At 44.9% G+C, this 12376-nt stretch overlaps 1 protein-coding gene across 1 annotated transcript in view; it reads right to left on the bottom strand.

Moving 5' to 3' along the window:
• Positions 1 to 3123, bottom strand: part of LOC100491166 (glycerophosphodiester phosphodiesterase domain-containing protein 5-like) — a 37487-nt gene extending 34364 nt beyond the window's left edge. Inside the window, exon 1 of the mRNA XM_031897360.1 lies at positions 3025 to 3123. The gene's annotated coding sequence lies outside the window, so the exon portion shown is untranslated. The remainder of the gene's footprint in view (positions 1 to 3024) is intronic.
• Positions 3124 to 12376: the final 9253 nt, after the last annotated feature.

Raw genomic sequence — 12376 nt, 5'->3', positions numbered from 1 at the left:
GAACTACAATTCCCATCATTCCCCACCAGGAAGTCCAACAACAGCCTTAGGGCTGCAAGTGGCACACACCTATACTTATCAATGAGAGCAACTATATTAGCATCGCTGACCCTCCTTGCCCACCCACCAGTGGGTGTATGTTACTAACCCCCTGTATCCACAGTGGTACTTCCTAATAGCAGCTGGTGTGCTAGTCTGGCATCCCTGGCGTAAATAACAGAAAACATAAGGTATTTATTCTTATTCAAAGGCTGCTCTGAGTCAGAGGATGCTGGGAGTTGGGCAGAGTAACCAACCTGGCTGCTACCCCCTAAGGAAAGCTCTGCCCACCCAAGAACATACCCCTTCCTGCTATATAGTGCCGCTTACATGGACTGTACCACATCTACTGGGGGGTGGTTCCAAAATCAAGGGAAGCTCTAGACATTTTTTTAACAAGAGCTCAAGGATGCCTTATTGATCCGACCAATTGATCCGCTACAGACTGACTGAGCCACTGGCCAATCTGGAGATGGAATTACTCCTTGGGGGACGGGACCTGAAGGTGAAGAGGGACCACCCCCCTATTGTCTCCCCCTTTTGAACAAAGGGGTTGAATGTGAAAAATGTAATATATCCACTAAAGGAGATAGGTAGATCTTAGGGTAATAGAGAGGTAGGTACAAAGTAAAAGAGGCTGGAACAAGACTCACACTGAACAGAACAAGTAATAACTACATTTACCATCATATCAAACACATACAGTCAGAATATTACATAGGGTTAATGGCAAAATAAGAGCAAAATACAATACACATCTTATATAAACAGCACAGTCCACCTAGGAGTCAGTAATAGAATATATAGCATTACCCTGGGCAAATAACCAGGGGTTTACAGATACAACTTTATGCAATTATCCCCCAACGCCTGACATACAAGGAACACTTACACTGCCCCTGAGGGGTTAATGGCAGAACATACAACCTAACAGGTACAACACAAATAGTCTCGGAGGGGTTAGAAGCAGGATCTCCCACATCACATGATGCTACACAGCAGGTATACAGCATAAACATGCGTGTAAATGGGATCTGCACCTGCAGGTGGGATATACAGCATGTACATTAGTAACTGAGGGGTTAATAGGGGAATGCATTGCATTAACTGTGAGTGGAATATATATACAAATAATATTTGCATTATTAACTAAGGGGTTAATAGGGGGATACATGCTGTGAGTGGAATATATACTGTATATTACATATCATTAGTAGCTTAAACGGTTAATAGGGGGAATACAATGTGTGAGTAGGATACATATATATATATATTACATATCAGTAGTAGCTAAGGGGTTAATGGGGGGATACAATGTGTGAGTAGAATATATATTACTTACATATTATTAGAAGCTAAGGGATTAATGGCGGATACAATGCATGAGTGTGATATATATATATATATATATATATATGACATTATTAGTAGGGAATGGGTTAATAGGGGGATACAATGTGTGAGTGGGATATATATATTACATATTAGTAGGGAAGGGTTAATGGGGGGATACAATGTGTGAGTGGGATATATATATATTACATATTATTAATAGGGAATGGGTTAATAGGGGGATACAATGTGTGAGTGGGATAAATATATTACATATTAGTAGGAAAGGGGTTAATAGGTGGATACAATGTGTGAGTGGGATAAAATATATTATATATTAGTAAGGAAGGGTTAATGGGGGGGGATACAATGTGTGAGTGGGATATATATATATATTACATATTATTAGTAGGGAATGGGTTAATAGGGGGATACAATGTGTGAGTGGGATATATATATTACATATTAGTAGGAAAGGGGTTAATAGGGGGATACAATGTGTGAGTGGGATATATATATTACATATTAGTAGGGAAGGGTTAATGGGGGGATACAATGTGTGAGTGGGATATATATATTACATATTAGTAGGGAAGGGTTGTAGATTGTAAGCTCTTTTGGGCAGGGCTCTCTTCCCCTCCTGTATCGGTTATTGATTGCTTTATATGTTACTCTGTATGCCCAATGTATGTAACCCACTTATTGTACAGCGCTGCGGGATATGTTGGCGCTTTATAAATAAATGTTAATGTAATGTATGTAAAAAGGGTTAATGGGGGGATACAATGTGTGAGTGGGATAAATATATTACATATTATTAGTAGGGAATGGGTTAATAGGGGGATACAATGTATGAGTGGGATATATATATTACATATTAGTAGGGAAGGGTTAATGGGGGGATACAATGTATGAGTGGGATATATATATTACATATTAGTAGGGAAGGGTTAATGGGGGGATACAATGTGTGAGTGGGATATATATATTACATATTAGTAGGGAAGGGTTAATGGGGGGATACAATGTGTGAGTGGGATATATATATTACATATTAGTAGGGAAGGGTTAATGGGGGGGATACAATGTGTGAGTGGGATATATATATTATATATTAGTAGGGAAGGGGTTAATAGGGGGATACAATGTGTGAGTGGGATATATATATTACATATTAGAAGGGAAGTGTTAATGGGGGGGATACAATGTGTGAGTGGGATATATATATTACATATTAGTAGGGAAGGGGTTAATAGGGGGATACAATGTGTGAGTGGGATATATATATTACATATTAGTAGGGAAGGGGTTAATAGGGGATACAATGTGTGAGTGGGATATATATATTACATATTAGTAGGGAAGGGGTTAATAGGGGATACAATGTGTGAGTGGGATATATATATTACATATTAGTAGGGAAGGGGTTAATAGGGGGATACAATGTGTGAGTGAGATAAATGATGAGGAGGTGGGGGGAGAGGAAGAAGCACAAAGATGCCATTTTCGCCCCCCAGTCCCACATTTAGTGCAGACACTGCCCCCCCCCCCCAGTCTGTGCGCCCAGTGCCAGCCTATCCCCCCCCCCCCCCGCACCCCCGGGAGAGTTACCCAGCCAGTATGTGCCCGGCCCCCCCATAGGGTTACACCTACCTGTGCCCCCTGTGCCCCCCTGTGCCGCGGCCCGGAGCTCCCACCGGCCTTTGTGCGCTGCAGCCACAGAATGAATGGCCCGTACCCTCCGCTATTGGGAACATGGACAGCTTCGGGGGCTGGCTCCGCCCACTGTGGGAGGGGCTTGGGGGGAGAAATCTGTACCAGGCAGTCAGGCAGGAGAGACACGGAGCTGACTGTCACCCTGGGGCACCACATGCCTGGGGGATCCTGCAGCTGCTGCAGAACCTCTTGAAAGCAGGAGTGTCCTATGTCTTTGTGAAGCCCCCTCTAGTGGGTCCTGGCTAGTGCCTCTATGAAGTGCCAGCCCGAATTGCAGTGGCTGACATTGGGTGCTGGCACTGGGGCACTGGGTGCTGCCACTAAGGCAGGGCAGTGGGGTCATTGTTGCAAAGTTGCAAAAATAAAGTGCTAGAGCCATTTGTATGTGACTTATTAGGTGACTCCAGCTTTACTCCTAGTAGTCCCTACAACCAGTGTCGGACTGGGACCCCAGTCCTTACTCAGCCTCTTTATTGGGACCCCAGTCCTTACTCAACCTCTTTATTGGGACCCCAGTCCTTACTCAACCTCTTTATTGGGACCCCAGTCCTTACTCAACCTCTTTATTGGGACCCCAGTCCTTACTCAGCCTCTTTATTGGGACCCCAGTCCTTACTCAGCCTCTTTATTGGGACCCCAGTCCTTACTCAACCTCTTTATTGGGACCCCAGTCCTTACTCAACCTCTTTATTGGGACCCCAGTCCTTACTCAACCTCTTTATTGGGACCCCAGTCCTTACTCAACCTCTTTATTGGGACCCCAGTCCTTACTCAGCCTCTTTATTGGGACCCCAGTCCTTACTCAACCTCTTTATTGGGACCCCAGTCCTTACTCAACCTCTTTATTGGGACCCCAGTCCTTACTCAGCCTCTTTATTGGGACCCCAGTCCTTACTCAACCCTGCAGGTGCCCCCGCCAGCCATATCCCCTAATTCCCTCCTCCCCCCCCTCGCAGGGGCCCCCCTGACCTCCCTCGCAGGGCCCCTCACCCGACATCCTCCCCCAAACGTGCGTAATTTAATGCGTATGGGGAGGATCGGTCGGGCAGGGGGAGCGCAGGTAAGGGTCGGACTGGGCCGCTGGGGCCCACTAAAGCCGGTGCCCACCAGGATTTTTCCCAGTGTCCGACCCTGGGGGGGGGTCTTTCCTGCAGTGCAAAGAGCAAAGTGTTTGTAACTGGAGAGTACCTCCACTCAGCTGCCTTCCAATGACTCCTGTTAGTGGCACACTTCCCCTTTAAGTGCCTCTGGGTCGGTCCCCCTCCCTTCGCACCCTGATCTCCAGCAGTCGGGCGTATAGGTGCAGAGTGAAACAAGGATCTCTTCCCCAGCAATAGGATACCCACGGGGGGGGGTAGCACTGTAACAGGAGCAATGTTTGCCCCGGCTCTGGTAAACCCACCTCACTGATTGGCCCAGCTCTGCCACCTCTGCCACCTTCCTTCTGCCCCCCCTTAAACTTTCCTCTGTCAGATAATGAGACATAAACACATACTGAAAGTGTTTATCAGTCAGTGCCCCTCAGCCCCCCATGCCCCCCAACAGTCACGCTCCTAAATCCAAAATGGCTGAATCACACATTCCCAAGCCTCTGGCACCAAAAGCAAATGCCTCCCTTATGCCCATGTAACACTAGCGCTGCCAATACACATGGCATGGTGTTCATGGGGTGATATTAATATCCTCCAAGGAAAGGACATAGGGGCAGGGGTGGGTAGGTTGGGGTGGGGGGGCAGAATATTGGGCCTGCAGTCAGTGTGCAGTAAACTTTAATAGGGGGGGGGGTAATAACATTTTTGCTTAACAAAAGAAAATTAAACTTTTCAATATGCATTTACTGCAAATGTTATTTCTCTCTGCACTGCTGGTTCCGGCTATTAAATCAATGTAGCAGAAGCAACCTGCTTAAAAGACCCGCAATAAAGCCTGCGAGGCATTGTAGGGAACCCGCAATAAAGCCTGCGAGGCATTGTAGGGAAATAAAGTCTTGGCTGACATTTGTCCCATTGTTTTAGAGTCGGAACCAGCAGTGCAGAAAGGGACAGACATATAATAACTTTTGTTTTGGAAAAAAAAAAAGACATAAAAAGTTTGTATGCGGAGGAGGGGGGGTGTTGTTTACCTGCTCGGTCAGTAACTCACTCACCTGGTAAATGACTGAACTGCAACAATATGCCGTGCGGAAGGATGATGTAACTATAGACACAGATATTTCTGGTTCTAACCCGAGAAGTGGGCCGAGGGCACGCCGAGCTGGAAATGATATCCAGGAGCAAAACATGCAGAGCCATAAACACAAATAACTGAAAGGTTAAAGGTTTAGTGAAGCCTCTTAAAGGAGAAGGAAAGGTAAAAAGTCAGTAAGCTTTATCAGAAAGGTCTGTGTAAATACAGCGATAAGCACTCACAGAGAGTCCTCTATCAAAAGAAACACAGGATTTCTTGTATCCTTTTTTGTAAACATGTTCTTCGGTCTCTGACTTCCTCTCTCAGAAAAATCCTTCAGGCACAGTAGGAGTCTGCCCAATTTGCTTCTCTCTTCTCCTCCCTTCTCCTCTCTCCCCCTGACTATTCCTTTCTCCCCCTTCCTTCTCCTCTCTCCCCCTGACTACTGATTCCTCCCCCTTCCTTCTCCTCTCTCCCCCTGATAACTCCTCTCTCCCCCTGATAACTCCTCTCTCCCCCTCCCGTCTCCTCTCTCCACCTGACAACTCCTCTCTCCCCCTCCCTTCTCCTCTCTCCACCTGACTACTCCTCTCTCCCCCTCCCTTCTCCTCTCTCCCCCTGACTACTCCTCTCTCCCCCTCCCTTCTCCTCTCTCCCCCTGACTACTCCTCTCTTCCCCTCCCTTCTCCTCTCTCCACCTGACTACTCCTCTCTCCCCCTCCCTTCTCCTCTCTCCTACTGACTACTCCTCTCTCCCCCTCCCTTCTCCTCTCTCCCCCTGACAATTCCTCTCTCCCCCTCCCTTCTCCTCTCTCCACCTGACTACTCCTCTCTCCCCCTCCCTTCTCCTCTCTCCCCCTGACTACTCCTCTCTCCCACTCCCTTCTCCTCTCTCCCCCTGACTACTCCTCTCTCCCACTCCCTTCGCCTCTTTCCCCCTTCCTACTCCTCTCTCCCCCTGACTATTCCTTTCTCCCCCTTCCTTCTCCTCTCTCCTCCTGACTATTCCTTTCTCCCCCTTCCTTCTCCTCTCTCCCCCTGACTATTCCTTTCTCCCCCTTCCTTCTCCTCTCTCCCCCTGACTATTTCATTAATATCCCATTGGAGCACTAAAGCCCAATACTGCACTGTGCATGTGTGTGTGTGATTCTACTGCAGGCAAATTAGATTGTAAGCTCCACTGTATCAGTGACTGATGGGATATGTCAGCCCTACACAAATAAGGGATAATACCCCAATTATAATACCCATAAAGCATACAAAGATGGCATCTTGGACAATAGTGTGAGCAGCAGCCAATCCCTGTGGGTCCAGCTGGCACATACACTGTGGCCTCCCAGGGCGAGCCTTTGCCGTAATGCGTGAAATCTGGCACAGACCTGCCCACCGATAATCACTGGTATCACAGAGAATAGGTACTCTAGGGTGTATAGTTACACAAGGGTAAATAGGGAGTTTGGTTACACTGAGGTCAGTGGAGAAACTTTTAATCACTTGAAACTTAAACCAGCTACACGGAAATGTCGAGGAACAAGAAAATGTTATCATTGCACTTAATATGATTTATGTTGCGCAATCTGTTCCTTGATAGGTTCCCAAAATAGAGCCGGAACCTTAATACTCAGAATAAATACTCAGGCAGCTGTATTGTTACCACCATAGGGGTGTTATATAAACGCTCCCCTTACTACAGGGCTGCACATGATAAACACAGGTAGGTCCATAATATTCTAAACCCCATTATTGGAAAAGGACCCTTACTGGGTTAAAGAGGCACCCTTGCCAACGTATCCATTAAGTTTATAGGTCTATGATAACAGGCAGCACTGGGGCTTCTGCCTTAGGGGCCCCTGTACACCCCAATGGCCCCCACTGCCTTCACCCACCCCCACACAGAGGCCACCAACACCCTCCGACCCCCTCCCCAAATGCCCCTAAACGAAACTTACCTGCGGATGGAGGGAGCGCCCTGGGGGCCAGCAAGTTCACTGGAAACCCTGTATCCTGTTTAAGCCTGTATATAAATATATATATATTACACAAGAGCCATGCATATCCTGTAAATGATATCCTTATAAATGGTGCTTAGTGATGCTATCAGTTATAATTGGTGCCAAAGCCATTTCAATAGTGTCTTTACTCAAATGAAAGAGTCCAGGTGTGATGATTTCCTTTAGCTGTGTATACCTGGTAGCCATATGATGTTCTCTGGTAGCTATATATGATGTTTATTAACCTGTATATACCCAAGTATAATTGTCTGATATTGGTCCATTATCTACATTTGTAGATTTCAATGCTTTCTTTGCATTAAATATTAATATATATATATGGTAAGAGTATTGCCAGGTCATGGAGAATCCCATATAAGGAAGCCTTGGGACTGGGAGGGGCTTGGTATATGTGGGCGGAGACTAATTATACAGATGAGAAGATCAAAGTTTTGCCGTGGCCAAAAGCCTTAAGGGTCCATCTAGCTCAATGATCCCCAACCAGTGGCTCAGGAACAACATGTTGCTCCCGAAACCGAGCCTCCAATAGGCTGACAGTCCACATTGGGCTACCAAATAACCAATCACAGCCCTTTATAGGTACCCCCTAGGAACTTTTTTCATGCTTGTGTTGATCCCAAACATTTTTATATATCTTAATGTCGCTAACGAGTAAAAAAGTCTGGGGACCCCTGATCTAGCTAATAAGGGTACAAGAACATCTCCCTGTGGGTGAAGGTTTCAGTGGGTCCTTTTAGCCCACCCAACCAGTGGGTATAAACTCCCTGCCGGCACCATGACTTTCCCCCTTACCCAAGGCCGCTGAGCCAAGTAGGAAGCGGGGCAGTCACCTAAATGAGCTGAAGAACAGCCGTGCCACGTGCCACGATGCCAATTCCTGTTAAAGTTCCCCAGGTGATGAAAGTGTTACTGTGCTTCCCCTATAACCATCACTGGCTGGAGATACATTGCGTGTTTACAGGTTCTCTCCTACGCCTTAAACACAGAAATCTAAAGAATCTCCCAGAATGACAGACCCCCCCCCCCCCCCATCCCTGGGAGGCAGCGGTATCATTTCCTGCACATTGCACCACTAATTTACTGTTCCACACACTCATGGAAATATCCACCCTCAGCATCTCACACCTACACGGCACATCTGTTCTGCCTCACACTGAATGGGCGGCCGGGCAGCAGCAGCCAGACTTGGGTCTGTAATCTCATCATCCTGCTGTTGGATAAACAGAGGCAAACGGCACGGGAAATTCAGCTCCCATAGTGGCATCTCTATAAAGGGCAAAGGCCATTGATCAGATAGAAACTTGGTGCCAAAAGTGGATGGAGGGAGGACCAGCCTGACGCTCTAGAGCAGTGATCCCCAATCAGTGGCTCGGGGGCAACATTCTGCTCCCCAACACTTTGGATGTTGCTCCCAGTGGCCTCAAAGCAGGTGCTTATTTTTGAATTTGAAGTTTTGGTTGCATAAAAACCAAGTGTACTGCCAAACAGAGCCTCCTATAGGCCGCCAGTCCACATAGGGGCTACCAAATAGCCAATCACAGCCCTTATTTGACACCCTCCAGTACATTATTCATGTTTGTGTTGCTCCCCAACTCTTTTGCATTTGATTGTGGCTCATGGGTAAAAAAAGATGGGGATCCCTACTCTAGTGGGAGTGGGAACAATCTTCATCATTGTCCCTAAATAGCCCACCCTATTGAGATGTCAGCAGGGAATGTGACTAACATAGGCCGCAACATGTTGATCCTATTGGGGCAATATGCAAAGATATATGATGGGCAGAATTTTTGATTAAAGGGGAACTCCACCCAAAAACAACTTGAGCTTTTTGAAGTAAACATAATTTCAAGTAATACCTAAACAAGAGCCAGCGCACCTGGGCTGCAGGGAAGACAAGCAGAGAAAACATATAGGGGCCTTCGGGCTCGAGCTTTCATATCCCAATACCACGCGAGAGTTTGGAAGTCGGATTTCCCCTTTAATTTTAGTGCACTTCGCCCCGTGACAATGTGCCCCGCACCTAGCGCCAGCTTTCCAGTTCACTGCTAGGAGTCCAACCAGAGCCTGAGTGCAAGTACAGGTATAGGACCTGTTATCCAGAATGCTTGGGACCAAGGGAATTCCGGATAAGGGGTCATTCTGTAATTTGGATCTCCATACCTTAAGTCTACTAAAAAATCAATAAAACATTAATTAAACCCTATGGGATTGTTTTGCATCCAATAAGGATTATTTATATCTTAGTTGGGATCAATTACAAAAGAAAAAGGAAATCCGTAGTAAAATTCTGAATTATTTGATTAAAATGGAGTCTATGGGAGACGGGCATTCCGTAATTCGGAGCTTTCTGGATAATGGGTTTCCGGATAAGGGATCCCATACCTGTACTATTTAATCAGGTTCCCCAGTGTCTCCCCACTAAACCCTTGGGGTTCTCTGTGCCTTATCAGCAGGCCAGTACCACCCAACTGTAGACTTGCACCAAGAAATGGCTACTAGATAACTGAGACACCTTGAGCAGTGACTTGTGGGTAATTTCCCAGAATCCTATGCTTAAGCTCTTTGGTTCAGTATTTCAGCCACAGACTGCGCAGGGTTTTCTCTCTTTCCCATACTGGGAGCAGCTGGAGCCTCCTGGTACCAAGATGCAGAGAGAAAAATCTAAACATCACAAATGATCTCATTCTCTGTATATAATTTATATTAAATAAAAATCGCCTTTGGCACCGTAATAAGCGCTAGGAGGGCACTCGGCCATGTTTCCAACAGGTTTTATGGAGCAGAGAGAATCACAAACAAGGCTATCAGTAAGTTCTTTATCTGGGGAAAAATCAGCTTCACTTGCCAAAAGTCTTACAGAATTGTATGAACTCTGTACGGGCTTGTGAGATAACAGTGTTAACCCCTGAAATGCCAGGCAGTACAGAAATGTCAACACCATTGTGCTACACACGGGGCAGGCCAAGATACTTAGGGCTCTGGCACACGGGGAGATTAGTCACCAGCGACAAATCTCCCCGAAATGCCATCCCACCGGCGAAATAATAATAAAACAGTACCTGTACTTGATCCCAACTAAGATATAATTACCCCTTATTGGGGCAGAACAGCCCTATTGGGTTTATTTAATGGTTAAATGATTCCCTTTTCTCTGTAATAATAAAACAGTACCTGTACTTGATCCCAACTAAGATATAATTACCCCTTATTGGGGCAGAACAGCCCTATTGGGTTTATTTCATGGTTAAATGATTCCCTTTTCTCTGTAATAATAAAACAGTACCTGTATTGATCCCAACTAAGATATAATTACCCCTTATTGGGGCAGAACAGCCCTATTGGGTTTATTTAATGGTTAAATGATTCCCTTTTCTCTGTAATAATAAAACAGTACCTGTACTTGATCCCAACTAAGATATAATTACCCCTTATTGGGGGCAGAACAGCCCTATTGGGTTTATTTAATGGTTAAATGATTCCCTTTTCTCTGTAATAATAAAACAGTACCTGTACTTGATCCCAACTAAGATATAATTACCCCTTATTGGGGCAGAACAGTCCTATTGGGTTTATTTAATGGTTAAATGATTCCCTTTTCTCTGTAATAATAAAACAGTACCTGTACTTGATCCCAACTAAGATATAATTACCCCTTATTGGAGGCAGAACAGCCCTATTGGGTTTATTTAATGGTTAAATGATTCCCTTTTCTCTGTAATAATAAAACAGTACCTGTACTTGATCCCAACTAAGATATAATTACCCCTTATTGGAGGCAGAACAGCCCTATTGGGTTTATTTAATGGTTAAATGATTCCCTTTCTCTGTAATAATAAAACAGTACCTGTACTTGATCCCAACTAAGATATAATTACCCCTTATTGGGGCAGAACAGCCCTATTGGGTTTATTTAATGGTTAAATGATTCCCTTTTCTCTGTAATAATAAAACAGTACCTGTACTTGATCCCAACTAAGATATAATTACCCCTTATTGGAGGCAGAACAGCCCTATTGGGTTTATTTAATGGTTAAATGATTCCCTTTTCTCTGTAATAATAAAACAGTACCTGTACTTGATCCCAACTAAGATATAATTACCCCTTATTGGGGCAGAACAGCCCTATTGGGTTTATTTCATGGTTAAATGATTCCCTTTTCTCTGTAATAATAAAACAGTACCTGTACTTGATCCCAACTAAGATATAATTACCCCTTATTGGGGGCAAAACAGTCCTATTGAGTTTATTCAATGTTTAAATGATTTTTTGGTAGCCTTACGGAACCAAGATCCTTTATCCAGAAAATCCTTGGTCCCAAGCATTCTGAATAATGGGTCCCATACCTGTATAAAGCTCTAAACTCACTAAACTAACTAAAAAAAAAGTTGCAAGGAAAAGTCACTGCAAGAAAAGTCATAAAAAAATCGACTTTTTCAAAAATCATTGAACTGTTGCTGTGACAAGCCGAAAAAGTTGAGTTTTCGGACAAAACCCAGTGAAATCTTTAAAGTTTTGAGACAAAAGAAAGAACAGGAAAGGGAAGGGACCTTTGCCATTGACTTCTATATGAACTCAGCAAGTTTAATCTGGTAAATTGTTGAATTCGGATTTTTAGACGCATAGTCAATCTCAAAAATCGATTTGAGATTAAAAAAAAAAAATGATGGTTAGTAAATGGGCCCCTAAGTGTCCAGCAGATAGCTTATCCCCAAGAGAATAGAGCCTAAACATGCCCAGATACTGTAAGGGCTCTGGCACACGGGGAGATTAGTCACCCGCGACAAAATTCTCTGTTTACAGGCGACTAATCTCCCCGAAATGCCATCACACCGGCAAAAGCGTAAATCGCCGGTGGCATGGCATACGTGGCGGCGCCCATAAACCGGGAGACTAATCTCCCCTGTACCAGAGCCCTTAGGGTGAAGACACACAGAGCTACTAGTAGCAGCTACTTGTCATGGCTACTAAAATAGACAATGCTGATCATTTACTGATAATTGTCTCTATGTGTGTTTAGCAGAGGCAATTCTCAGTATTGTCTATGGCAGGGAATTTTCTGGTGTTTAGTAGCCTTCAAAAAGTAGCTGCTACTAAATAGCTCTGTGTGTCT

The sequence above is a fragment of the Xenopus tropicalis genome, chromosome 2, assembly GCF_000004195.4.
Source record: "Xenopus tropicalis strain Nigerian chromosome 2, UCB_Xtro_10.0, whole genome shotgun sequence".
NCBI classification, from domain to species: Eukaryota; Metazoa; Chordata; class Amphibia; order Anura; family Pipidae; genus Xenopus; species Xenopus tropicalis.
This window is presented reverse-complemented; position numbering and strand designations above follow the sequence as displayed.